We start from the raw sequence: 12,125 nt of genomic DNA, 5'->3' as shown, positions 1-12,125 counted from the left end.
TCACCTACTTTGGAGGTTTGTCAGTGAAGCTAGCGGGAGAGGAAAACGGTTCTTACTAACGTTCCTGTGATTTAAGATTAAGTGGAATGAAAATGATGTCATCCAAACATACCTGAGTTGAAATTAGGGTGCTCCCTGGTTGGCAGAATGTACCGTGGTGCCCTTTGATGGATTTGTAGTAGCAGTGGAGATGGATTTGGAAATGGGAGGGTGGAATAAGCTTAATCTATTTATCTAGTTTAGCATTGTTTTTGGAATTTGAAGGCAACACCAGTCAGAGTTCCAACCATAAATGATTTCTTCATTTTCAGAAAGATTTTCACTGGGGATGGGCATGCTGTGCAAGCCACCCGAAATGACTTAGCAACTTGTTATGTGCCAAGCAAAGTGCTTGGCCCTGGGAATTGTGCTGGTTGGGCTTTTGGGGGTTGCAAAGAACAGATACCACTGAGTTTACCCTCAGTAACAGGAGTTTACTGTGGAAGGAAGGCTGACCGGAATCTCCACCACTCAGCCACGTGTCTCCGAAAAGCCTTCCGGAAAGGCCACCCGGCCAGGCCTCACGAAAACTGGATTGAAGTTCAGGAACTGGAAGGTCATTCAGGATACAGATTTGTGGCTGGGTTATCTCACTGCCCCCTGAGCAGCAGGCATCTGCCTCCGATCCCTACCAACAAGCTTAGCCACCAAGGTGATTCAGTTCCTCTCTCTCTTGCTGTTTTTCTCCGGGTGTCTCTTGGCGTCTGCTCCTGCTACCAACTGCTCAGCTCTCTGTTGATCTCACATATAAACTCCTTCAGTGAAAGGATCTAATTGGCCTTGCTGGGCACGAACGAGGTGCTAGAGTTGGACTGAGGTTTTGTATGAGGCCTCCTTATGGGCTACAGGACCCCCTATAGCTCAGGAGCTTATTCCTGGGCTAATCTATGGGTCTCAGGGTAGAGCCTGGCCACCATTGCTTAGGGAACTTCCTAGGGCTCCACCTTGCCTTTCCACCACAGGGTTTGAGCCTCATGGCAGCCTGTTGGAGTTTAACCAACTTCTGTCTCCTACAAGACTCAAAGGTGAATGAGATACAACCCACCAGCTCTTCATAAGCTTACCATCTATGAAGAGAGGGAAACATGTACACGAGTAATCATGGGATAAAATGATAAAATGATAGATCCGCTAATAAAGGTACATTTGAGGTGCTCAGGTCCGATCTTCACGTAGCCAGTGAGACTCTGGCGAGATTACAGAAAAATATATCCATGTCTAGGCCTATTTCTGGGTGAGTAATTGAGAATAACCTGGGCAGTGGAGCTCAGGAGTTGGCATTTTTAAAACTTTCCCCAGGTTGTTCTATCAGCAGCAGGGTTGAGGTATCAATCAGCTTGATTTATTTTCAATGATCACAATTACTTTATGATTCTTCCTGAGAACAAAACTAGAGAGCCACTTATTTTGATAGGTTCTAACACTGACTCTTCCAAAATATTACATTCCTTTTGAAATACTAATTATCTTGAAACAGTAGTACAAAGGAACATGTAAAGTTTAATTTAGAGATAAAGCAAATACTTCTAGTTTTGAAAGAACATTTATTTTTTCAAATCACTTTTTATTGGTTAGTCTATTATAGTTGTCCCAATTCCCCTGCCCCCCGCTTTTTCCTCCTCCCCCTAGCCCACCCCCCATTCCTGCAGTTAATTCCCACCCTGTAGTCCATGTCCATGGGTCATTCATACATGTTCTTTGTCTAGTCTCTTCCTGTTCTTTCCACCATTATCCCCCGCCCCCCCATCCCTCTAGTCACTGTCAGTCTGTTCCATGTTTCCATGCATGTGGTTCTACCTTGCTCATTGGTTTATTTTGTTCATTAGATTTCTCTTACAGGTGAGATCATATGGTGTTTGTCTTTCACCGACTGGCTTATTTCACTTAGAATAATAGTCTCCAGTTCCATCCATACTGTTGCAAAAGGTAGGAGTTCCTTATTTCTTTCTTCTGTGTAATATTCCATTGTGTAAATGTACCACAGTTTTTTGATTCACTCATTTACTGATGGGCACTTAGGCTGTTTCCAGTACTTGGCTATTATAAATAGTGCTCCTATGAACATTGGGGTGCATAGGTTCTTCTGAATTGGAGACTTTGGATTCTTAGGGTATATTTCCAGCAGCAGAATCACTGGATCAAAAGGCAGTTCCATTTTTAGTTTTTTAAGGAAATTCCATACTGCTTTCCTTAGTGGCTGCAGCAGTCTGCATTCCCACCAGCAGTGCAGTAGGGTTCCCTTTTCTCTGCATCCTCACCAGCACTTGTTTGTTGATTTGTTGGTGATGGGCGTTCTGACTGGTGTGAGGTGATATCTCATTGTGGTTTTTATTTGCAGCTCTCTGATGGCTAGTGATGTTGAGCATCCTTTCATATGTCTATGGGCCCTCTGTATGTCCTCTTTGGAGAAGTATCTATTTAGGTTCTTTGCCCATTTTTTAACTGGATTGTTTGTCTTCCTGGTGTTGAGGCTTATGATTTCTTTATATATTTTGGAGATCAAACCCTTATCCAATGTATCATTGGCAAATATGTTTTCCCATATGGTTGGTTCCCTTTTCATTTTGATGATGGTTTCTTTTTCCATGCAGAAGCTTTTTAGTTCAATACAGTCCCATTTGTTTATTTCTTTTCTTTATTTCCCTTTCCTATTGGTAAAAAATATTGCTACGTCAGATATCTGAAGTTTTCCTGGCTATGTTTTTCTCTAGGACTTTTATGGCATCACAGCTTATATTTAAGCCTTTTATCCATTTTGAGTTTATTCTGGTAGTGTACGTATGGTGTAAGTTGTTGGTCTAGTTTTATTTTATTTTTTTGTATGAAAGAATATTTATTTGTATTTTACAACATTCAGATGACTACAAAAAAAGGTCTAAAAATTTTAAGCTCCCCTACTAAAGGATCCAACATTTAAATATGCTGTAATTGATACTGACAAATATCTCAGATGTGCCTTTACAGACTATGAAAAATGAAGTTTCTCCCAAAGTGACTGCCAGGAAGCAAGCATTTGATGTCTTGGGGACCAGAGGATGACCTGATGTCACCATCTCAAAGCCCCTAAATTCTGAAAGTAGAGACCACCATAGCTCCATGGCTCCATCTCCTCTTTTCTTGAGGCAACAAAGATGTTTGGTTTGAAGGTGCTCCTCGGAAAGGCCCAGAGAGAACAACGTGAAGCATCTTTTTTGCTCTGAATAAATAGATGGTCCCATGACAAAGCAACAACAACACATTGCCAAGAATTGTCACGTTGTCCCTGGATCTCAGCCTTTCAAATGGAAAACCTTGCCTCGAGAATCAGAAAGAGAGAAGGAAGTATTATTCAAGCATTTCGTTTTCTCCTTCAGAAAAAAGGTTCAAAACCCTACTCACTTCCCATTTCCCATCATCATCATTTCAGTGGATTTACTGTGAATCTCTAACAGAATTTATTGTGTCTAAATAATGGGTGCTATCTGTGCTTGAGGGTCTTCTTTCCAGCCCTGGGGAAGAGAGAACACATCCAGGATAAAGGATACAGGGATGGTCTAGGAGCCTTGAGTAAGTACTACCCTACTGAGAACTCAAGGAGGCCTTGTTTGGGGTAGGTAAGCAGAGAGGAGGGGGCCACGTGGGTAGAAGGCATCTCTGGAGACTCGGCGCTGAGTGCTACAGGCTGTAGGGGCCGTGGGGCTGCGGGTCAGCCTTTGGCGATTCACAGGGCTTCCTCACAGCTCCCCGTGGGGCTTTGCAGCTGCTTTGCCTGTGAGGGCCGAGCCCTGGGTCCCTGAACTCTCTCAGAACATGGGTCCTGACGGCTGAAACAGAATCCATCACTTGAGCAGGGCAATTTCCTTTTCAAAGTCACCACTTTATTGAGCAGGGATTTGTTTCATGCTTGCGTGCTCTTTACCAGTCATTTTCACCAACGATGCTATTACTCATAAAGAAAAGATAAATGTGCTATCCTTCAGAGCACTTAAAAAAAGAAGGAAAACGGGTGTGTGCGTGGGGGGGGGGGGCGGACGATGAACTGTAATGGCCTCTTTGCAAAGTAGTAGTAAGAGAAATTCTTTGGAATAAGTTGTTTTCTCATGAGATATCAATTCTGAAATTGAGATGGTAGATTTACCAATGATTTCTAGCAGTTCTTTTTTTAAAATAAGGATCAGATGTCGAATTATTTATTAATTTTGGTTTTGGTTCTTGAGATTCCTTAAAAACGAAACAACAGCCTTCAATCAGGTAAGATGGTAACAACACCATATTTGTTTACTCTGTAGATGACCTAATGGCTCAGCTCTGGGGTTGACAAACTTGCTGTAAAAGGCAAGCATTTTCTGTACAGACAGTAAATGTTTTAGGCTTTGCAGGCTTTATAGTCTCTGTCACAACTACCCTTGCGTTACAAAAGCAGCCGCAGGTATTATATAAATGCTTAGATACGGCTGTGTTCCCATAAAACTTTATGGACACTGAAATTTGAATTTTCTATAATTTTCACATCATGAAATACTATTCTCTTGATTTTTCTCCCAAAACATTAAAAGATGTGGAAACCACTCTTAGCTCGTGGACCATACAAAACTAGGCAGGACTTGGCTATAGCTGTGACTTAGAGAAGACGTTATCTGCTCTAGAATTCGGAAATTCCAGACGTGGAAGAGACCCGGGTCTTTTCTAGTCTCATCTCCTCCTTCTACCAGGAGATAAAACTGAGGCAGAGAGTGGCTAAGTGGCTTAACCAAGGTGACTCTTTGAGTGAGTGACACACCTGTACTGCCCAAGAAAGTGTGGAGTCTAATCACTTCACTGGCGTGTGTGGTGCAATGGGGAGTGTGTGTGGGAGGTGGTATCATCTTTCAAATTGTGATCTATTTAGTGTATATTTTTTGAGACAAGAAACAAGTCAAAATGCAGAGGAATCAGTTGGAATCTTGGCTGGTGGGAGAGGCTGACAGCAGGCTTAACAGGGAACAGAACTTAGAAGAAGTCAATGGTGCCTTTTAGAGTGTTGCAGATTTGCTGAGCAGAGTGGAACACTAAATAGGTTCTTTTCCTCCTGAAAGGCCATTATATTCCTATGATTGGCTCTTAGAGAGCCGATACACAGGATCTCAGGAGAAAGAGAAAGAGAGGGAGGGAGAGAGAGAGAGAGAGAAATTTGAATGGGGAATCCAGATACCCACATTTTAATTCTTTTTTAGACCACGTGCAAAACTTTTGGATTCTTCCTAAAGAATTGAAATGTACAGGTGATTTTAAAGGTACTGCCTCAGAGGATAGTTGACTCTGGGACAAGGACTCAGCATTTAGACCTTCAAGTCAAAATGTTCCAAGAGACCTCTTTGCTGTGTTTTAATGTCACGATACAGACTTTAGTCTTGTTTCTCCTCTTCCCTACAATCGATGAACTCTTTGACCATTTCCAGCTCTGGTAAGAAAACAATGTGAAGCCTCTCTTCTCTACTTTTCCTTGGTGTGGGAAAATCGATTAATCAACTAATGAATCCTCATTGGTATTTGTGGGTTTAATAGGAGCAAATGGTCAATGTTAAGTGTGAATTTTATGGTCCCTTAGTTGTTTCAAGAAACTACCCAAACATCCCTCAATGAATTTGCAGTAGGGCTGAGACTAGGAAGAGGCAGCTGGGGCTTTTAATTTGCATTGTAGGTGCCTCACTTCAGTTCCTGCCCTATTGGCAGAGCAGAAATTTCAAGCTGATAACCCCAAATCCTGAAGCCACTGATTGCGATCTCTCTCCCTCTCTCTCTCTCTCTCTCTCTCTCTCTCTCTCTCTCTCTCTCTCTCTCTTTCTCTCTCTCTCCTCTCTGTCTCTCCTGAGACCCTGTGTACTGTCTGTCTAAAAGCCAATCACAGAAATCTAATGATCTTTTAAGGAGAAAAAACATTCTGTTTAGTGCTCCGGCCCTGACAAGCCATGGGAGATTTGGAAACTTCTAGCATTCTCAGCCTCACCTGCTTTTCTCTTCTTGCTTTTCTCTCCCTCACTGGGACACTGTGTGAATAGATGAGATAATAAACCAGATTTTCTGAGTTCATAAATCACTCCCTGGGAATCATTTATATTGCGCGTATACTTTCTGGCCACCGGGGTACTATTTGCTAAATTACTGGCCTCCTGCAGTTCTTTAAGTGAGACCCTAGTGACCTGAAAGAGTTAACGCCTCCTCCCAAGCAATTCCCTGACTCCTGGGCTGTAATTTACTCTCAGAAAGGACCTGGCTGACCATATGTGGCGTGCTTGGAGCTCTTTGAAAGAAAGCCGGCTCTAGAAACGTAAGGAATTAATATTAGAAAAGGCATATTTACAGGCCGTTCCTCAAGGACCCGGTCGTGTAAGTTTTCCCAGAACAGTTCTGTAAGGAGGTCGTTATTATTCTTTCCAGAGTCACCCTCTAGCCAATGAGAGATCAGTGCATAATATACCCAACAGGGGGTTAGGGAATAACATATTTGCAGGATGACTTCACCATTTGGAAAATAATGGGTGAAAGACTGGGAAGTACATTTCAGAAATCCAAGTAAAAAGCCAAAAGCTGAAAGGTAAATGTAATGAAGTATCTGCTCTACAATGTTGAACAGTAGGAATATAACTTCATATGAGGGATCAATTTTTTTTTATACCAACACAGGAGCATTTACATATTCATCTGTCTCAAAGTGGTCACCTGAGGAGACTATCTGCATATCCCAAGCAGCTTTTGCTCCAAGCACTTTTATGACGTGTGAATGGATTTGTTCATTCATCCCACAGATAGAATTTAGGCATCTCCTTTCATAAGGTCCTGTGTTGGCTGTTGTCAAGGAACATAAAAAGGCATGCAATGGCATCTCTATATTCAGTAGTGGCCATTCTCAGGATGGGTTTCATTTGGGACAAAGGCCAAACCATCTGAAATAAATTTAATGAAAGAGGTGGATATCGATGGAGAGAAGGTCATTTAGACTGTCCTGGTATGTTTGGTAAATTACAATCATGGGCTCAATTCTTCCCCCTTCTCTGTATCCATGCTCTTCGCCATGTGGCTTTGCAGATCCTCTTACTAAGAACGGGGTGTCCGTGTCCCCACCCCTCGAGTGTGAACTGGCACTGTGCCTTGTCTTGGCTGGTGGAACGCAGCGGCAGTGAGGATGTGCTGCTTTTGAGCCTACAACCCGGAAGCTAACACGTTTCCATTTTCTCTCTCAAACCTCTGCCATTACCACGAGAACATGGTTGGGCTAGCCTGACCAAGGACGAGAGACACAGGGCACAGAGTAGTGTTCCATTGGTCACAGCCAAGGTCAGCTCAGATCAGCAGAGAGCCAGCTTCCCTTGCCCTGCTTCAGAACGTATGTGAGCCTTGTCAAGATCAGCAGAGCTGCCTTCTGACCACCCCAGACAGAGGAGCAATATGTATTTCTTGCACGCTGCTGGGATTCTGTGCTTGTTACACAGCACAGGTACAGCAGGAGATAATGGATGGAGCTTGTGAACTGACTCCAAAGAGGAACTCCCAGTGTTGAACACCAACAATGCTCCTGGAATAAGTGGTGTTTCTGGGTGGCTGCCAGGAGGCTGTAACACATACTTGGGGGGATATATGTCCCAGTGTTTACTGGGCACCCTTCCTCTGTTCCTGCTGCACTGTACACTCATTGTATGCGATTGCCTGTGTGCATACCAGATGTTCTGCAAGGGCAGGAATCACTTCTTTTAGTTTTTCACCTTTAACATCTAACATAGATGGCATTTGTTAAGTGAGGGAAAGTGAAGAATTTCATTGGAAGTCGTAACTTGCATAGTGTGCTTTTAGTAACTTTGGTCTATTCACAGCATACATTTTGTCTGTAATATGTAATCTTAAAAACTTATTGAATTGTCCCTGGCTAGGTGGCTCAATTGATTAGAGCATCATCCAAATACACCAAATTTGCAGGTTTGATCCCCAGTCAGGGCATATATAAGAATCAACCAATGAGTGCATAAATAAGTGAAACAACAAATCAATATTTCTCTCTCTCTCTCTCTAAAATTAATGTTAATAAAAACTTAATGAATTAATGCAGTTACTTGGCTAGATTATACATACACGTCACACCTTTCAAAAGATGCAAAGGTATTTTCAGTGATAAACAAGTCCTTCTCTCATGCTATCTTCTTCAAGCCATGTACTTCCCCGGTAACACAATGAGTACATTCTTATCGGTTCTCCCAGAGAATGAGCTGTCCTTAAAATAAAGCTTTTGTCTGGGAAAACAAGAACATTTTCAACCACTGTATTTAAGAAATCTGCACATTTTACAGTCCTTTTTCTTTTGCATCCAAGAGGCTGGGCCTCATGCCTGCAGCCCTTAGGTTCTTTGCTAGAATGTTGGGGGAGCTGCGCCCCTTCCCCCAGAGCTGGGTCCTTTCTGATGGGGCACCTGTTCCGCGGCCTGGGTTTGGGTTTGAACCCCGCTGGAACTAATGCAGCTCGTTGTGCTGGCTGCTTTGCTTGTGTGCTTCTACCACGTGAGAGGTCAGCCCAGCTCTGGGAGCCTGATAATTACCCCGGGACCAGGCACGGAGGGAGCACGGACCCTCAGAACACAGAGTTCTCGGGGGGACAGTGAGCCAAGAGTCCTGATACCCTAAATGGAACCTGTTATTGTGGAGAACCTGTGCCTCTGTCTGATGATAACAAGGTGAGTGTCATTTTAATTTAAAACTCTTAGAGGAATCTTTACCAACCAGCATGTTGCTTCTCCTTCATAACAACACAGAGATTTGCAAACTATGGCAAAACCATGTTGGCCAGAATAAAGCGGGCATTGTATCTTTTAAGGCATGCTTTGGGGGTTCTATTGACGTGGTTTAAACCTAAGCCACAAAAATGAGAAAAAAACAACAACTTACTTTCAGATGAATTTCAGGAGACTGCCAACTGATAGCATTGATGTGCTAAAGAGGCATACTTTTCAAAAAGTCTCTTTTTAACAATTAAATGATTTAAAAAGTCTTCCTCGTGATTCATGGGATTTCAGGTTCAACTAATTTTTGAGCACAAAATATGTACTCAGTACTGTTTTAAATGTTCGTGTGTTTTCTCGTCTGGTGAAATATGTTGTTCATTAAATAGTATGATGTTACAGAGACCCAAAAAAGAAAACGATTAGGAAATAAAATGATGACTTTGCTTTGCATCTGCTTTTTCTGAGCTGCAGAACCTCGTTGTGCATGGCACGGCGGGCCGGAATCTGTAGGGGAGGCTTCTGTGCATTTCACACCTGGTTTCAGAGGCGGATGTAATGGCAGGCGCACCGGGGGCGTGCCCCGGGCCCCAACTTCTGAAGGGCCCCACAAAACCCCAACTTTACACTTTTTTCTAATGACACCAAGTTTGTTTTCATTACTACGCTTGCATAAAACATGGTTAACATCTATTTTTACTTTCCCTGTCTCTCTCTCTTATTTTTTAAGGGGCCCAATATTTTCTTCTTCTCCAGGGGTCTCCGCCGACCTCGATCCGCCTGTGCCGGGTTTCGCAGGATTCACTTACTACACTCATGTGACGGCCACTCTCAGACATGAAAGACCTCTGCTGTGTGGCATGCCAGGGAGGCTAGCTTTCTCTTTATGACCCAGGGACTGTTCCATCACAACATTGTTTCAAACAGATGTGTTCTGGTGTTTAATGAGGGGAGACTTGGAGCAGACTGATTAATTAGCAGTTAGTCCAGACGTCTCCCTGCTTTTATCTGGGTAGCCTGGGCTTCATGAAGCTGTTCGTAGGTTAAATTCAGATGATGAACAAAGTGACAGCAAACGCAACCTCCGCTCACTACGCTAGCGTGCCTGTAAATTGTGGTGTTCCAATCACTCTACCTGGTTTTTATTGGCAAATGAGTTTTCTGAGCGTGTGCAAAAGGACTAACTCAGGGGTCAGTGTGCTCACTCTGTGAAGGGCCAGGTATTAAGTCTTTTATTCTTGGAGGGCCACACAGTCTATTACAATGATTCAACTCTGCAGTTGCAGCACTAAGACAATTGTACACAATACGGAAATGAGTCAGCATGGCTGGATCCCAATAAAATTTTATTTATGGACATTAGCATTTGCATTTCACATAATTTTCATGTGTTACAAAATATTGTCCTTTTGATTTTTGTCCAGCCAATTAAAACTGAGAAAAAATATTCTTAGTCTTCCAGCTGTGTATTTAGCTCATGGACCATAATTTGACCAAGAATCGTGAATCAGTTTGTCTTTGTTTTTCTTCTTTTTTTAAAATACAAGGCTAATTATTTTCAAATCTTAGTGTCTATATTTGTAAAAGAGGGAATAATAGTAGTGGTGCCATCTCTTCCCAGGATTGTTGGTAGGATGAAATGAAGTAATGGAAGGTATCTTGAAGAGTGAAGCATTATGCTCAGATAAGATATTGACTATGTTATGATTTGTACCTAGAATGTGTTTGGTTGGAAGACACTTAGAACAGGGTTAACATTGCCTAAACCCATAAAGACAGTTCTTGTTCACTTACATGGATGTGCAGAGTCCCAGGGTAGGAGCAGTGGATCCTTGATGTCATTCGAGACCTGATATTTGCTCGCTATGCTCAACTGAAATCCATATGTTGGTGATACCTCCTTTCCCAGTGCCGGCTGGATATCATAACTTCATGTTCTCACATGACAGTGTCCCCAACAGAAAGGGCGAAGAGAAAGAGAGAAAAGGGATGTTCTTCCAGCCTTCCCTTCTTTCATCTTTGCCAACACTCCTCCACAGCCTCCTCTGCAGATCACATTGGTCAGAACTGGTTTGCTGCTGGCAAAGGGGAAGAGGATCAATGAGCTCAGCTTGTAGACTGGGCATGAATCAGCTTCTGGGGTTGGGTGCCATGCTGCCTGGATAGTCAGGGTTCTGCTAGCCACTAGGGGGTCTGCCGCATTAGTGTCCTTCCTATTAGACCTGATGTGGCTGGCAGGATGGGGGAGTAGCTGATGAACTAACTCCCTGAGAATGCTCAGAGGTGAATCCTTCAGGGGCCACACATGCTGTTCCCATAGGTACATACAGACAAAAATCCATGGTTGTGAGAGGGCAGGGTCAGGTTATGAGCTGAGACAGAATTTCCATATCAACCTGCACTAACCTGAGAAGGAAGCAGAAAAGGAGGAGGAACCTGAAGGTCATCTCCATAGGGTTTCTGGAACATAGTAGAGAGAATCAGTTTAATCCCCATCTGTTATAATTTATTATGATAAAATGTTCCTCAGTCATTTTTTCTGAGGAGCCTCTTTACTGTAAAATCCAGGTGTGTCTCATTTTCAAAAAGTTCAATTAAAAATATAGGCTCACAAAACACCAATTAGGAGTCAAATAACCTAAAGTTTGAAATATTCTTCATTTTATAGGAGAATTTACCTTAAAATCCCTTTAAATAGTGAAATACTTTGGTGAACTTCACATTATTTCATTGATGGAATATGATTTCCACATAATTTATATATGGGCTTACACACACACACCCTATTGCATTGCCTTGAGCTAAATAGGCCTATAATTGATTGAAAAAGCATGAGTAAAGTAATCCTTTAGAATAAAATTGTCACCGATGTAGACTAAATTAAACATCGCAGGGTTTCAGGATACTAGGATAAATTATAGTTGCCAAGGAATTAAATGCCTACTTCACAAAGGAAAAAATCTCACCCAAATTATATTTTCTGTACTTGGAGGTCAAATCTCATTGCAATGCAGGATTCCTACATTGGGATACGAGGCTGACCAGAGGCTCCTTAAAACTCGAAGAATATTTTATCCTCTGAGTACCATTTGAGCTTGAGGGTCCCTTCTTTTCTTAAATACTGCATAGGTTCTAGGATTAGAGTAGAAATGTCTTAACAACCAAGTTCTAAGCTTATGGCCTGCTGCTTGTACACTCACTTATCTGTTCATTTATTTTTTCATTCTTTTTTGTTACAGCCCACAGATGGCTTTGCTCTCATGGAGTTTACAGCCTAGAATGAGGAGATCGGCATAACCATCTGTCTGATTATACTGATGCGTGCATAACCCCACACATTGGTCCTCTGAAGAAAGGAGCACTG

At 42.5% G+C, this 12,125-nt stretch overlaps 1 long non-coding RNA gene across 3 annotated transcripts in view; it reads left to right on the top strand.

Moving 5' to 3' along the window:
* LOC150008182 (uncharacterized) overlaps positions 1–12,125 on the top strand; it is a 46,132-nt gene that overhangs the window by 29,724 nt on the left and 4,283 nt on the right. For 2 of the 3 annotated variants that reach the window (XR_016511279.1, XR_016511280.1), the window contains exons 1-3: positions 516–691; positions 1,866–1,965; positions 12,001–12,125. The exon at positions 12,001–12,125 is cut by the window's right edge and continues 142 nt beyond it. This is a non-coding gene — a long non-coding RNA (uncharacterized LOC150008182). Of the gene's footprint in view, positions 1–515; positions 692–1,865; positions 1,966–12,000 lie in introns of those variants that run through there. The other variant, XR_016511281.1, reaches the window with a different exon arrangement.

The sequence above is a fragment of the Furipterus horrens genome, unplaced genomic scaffold (assembly GCF_987537825.1).
Source record: "Furipterus horrens unplaced genomic scaffold, mFurHor1.1.pri manual_scaffold_5, whole genome shotgun sequence".
Classification (NCBI taxonomy): Eukaryota; Metazoa; Chordata; class Mammalia; order Chiroptera; family Furipteridae; genus Furipterus; species Furipterus horrens.
This window is presented reverse-complemented; position numbering and strand designations above follow the sequence as displayed.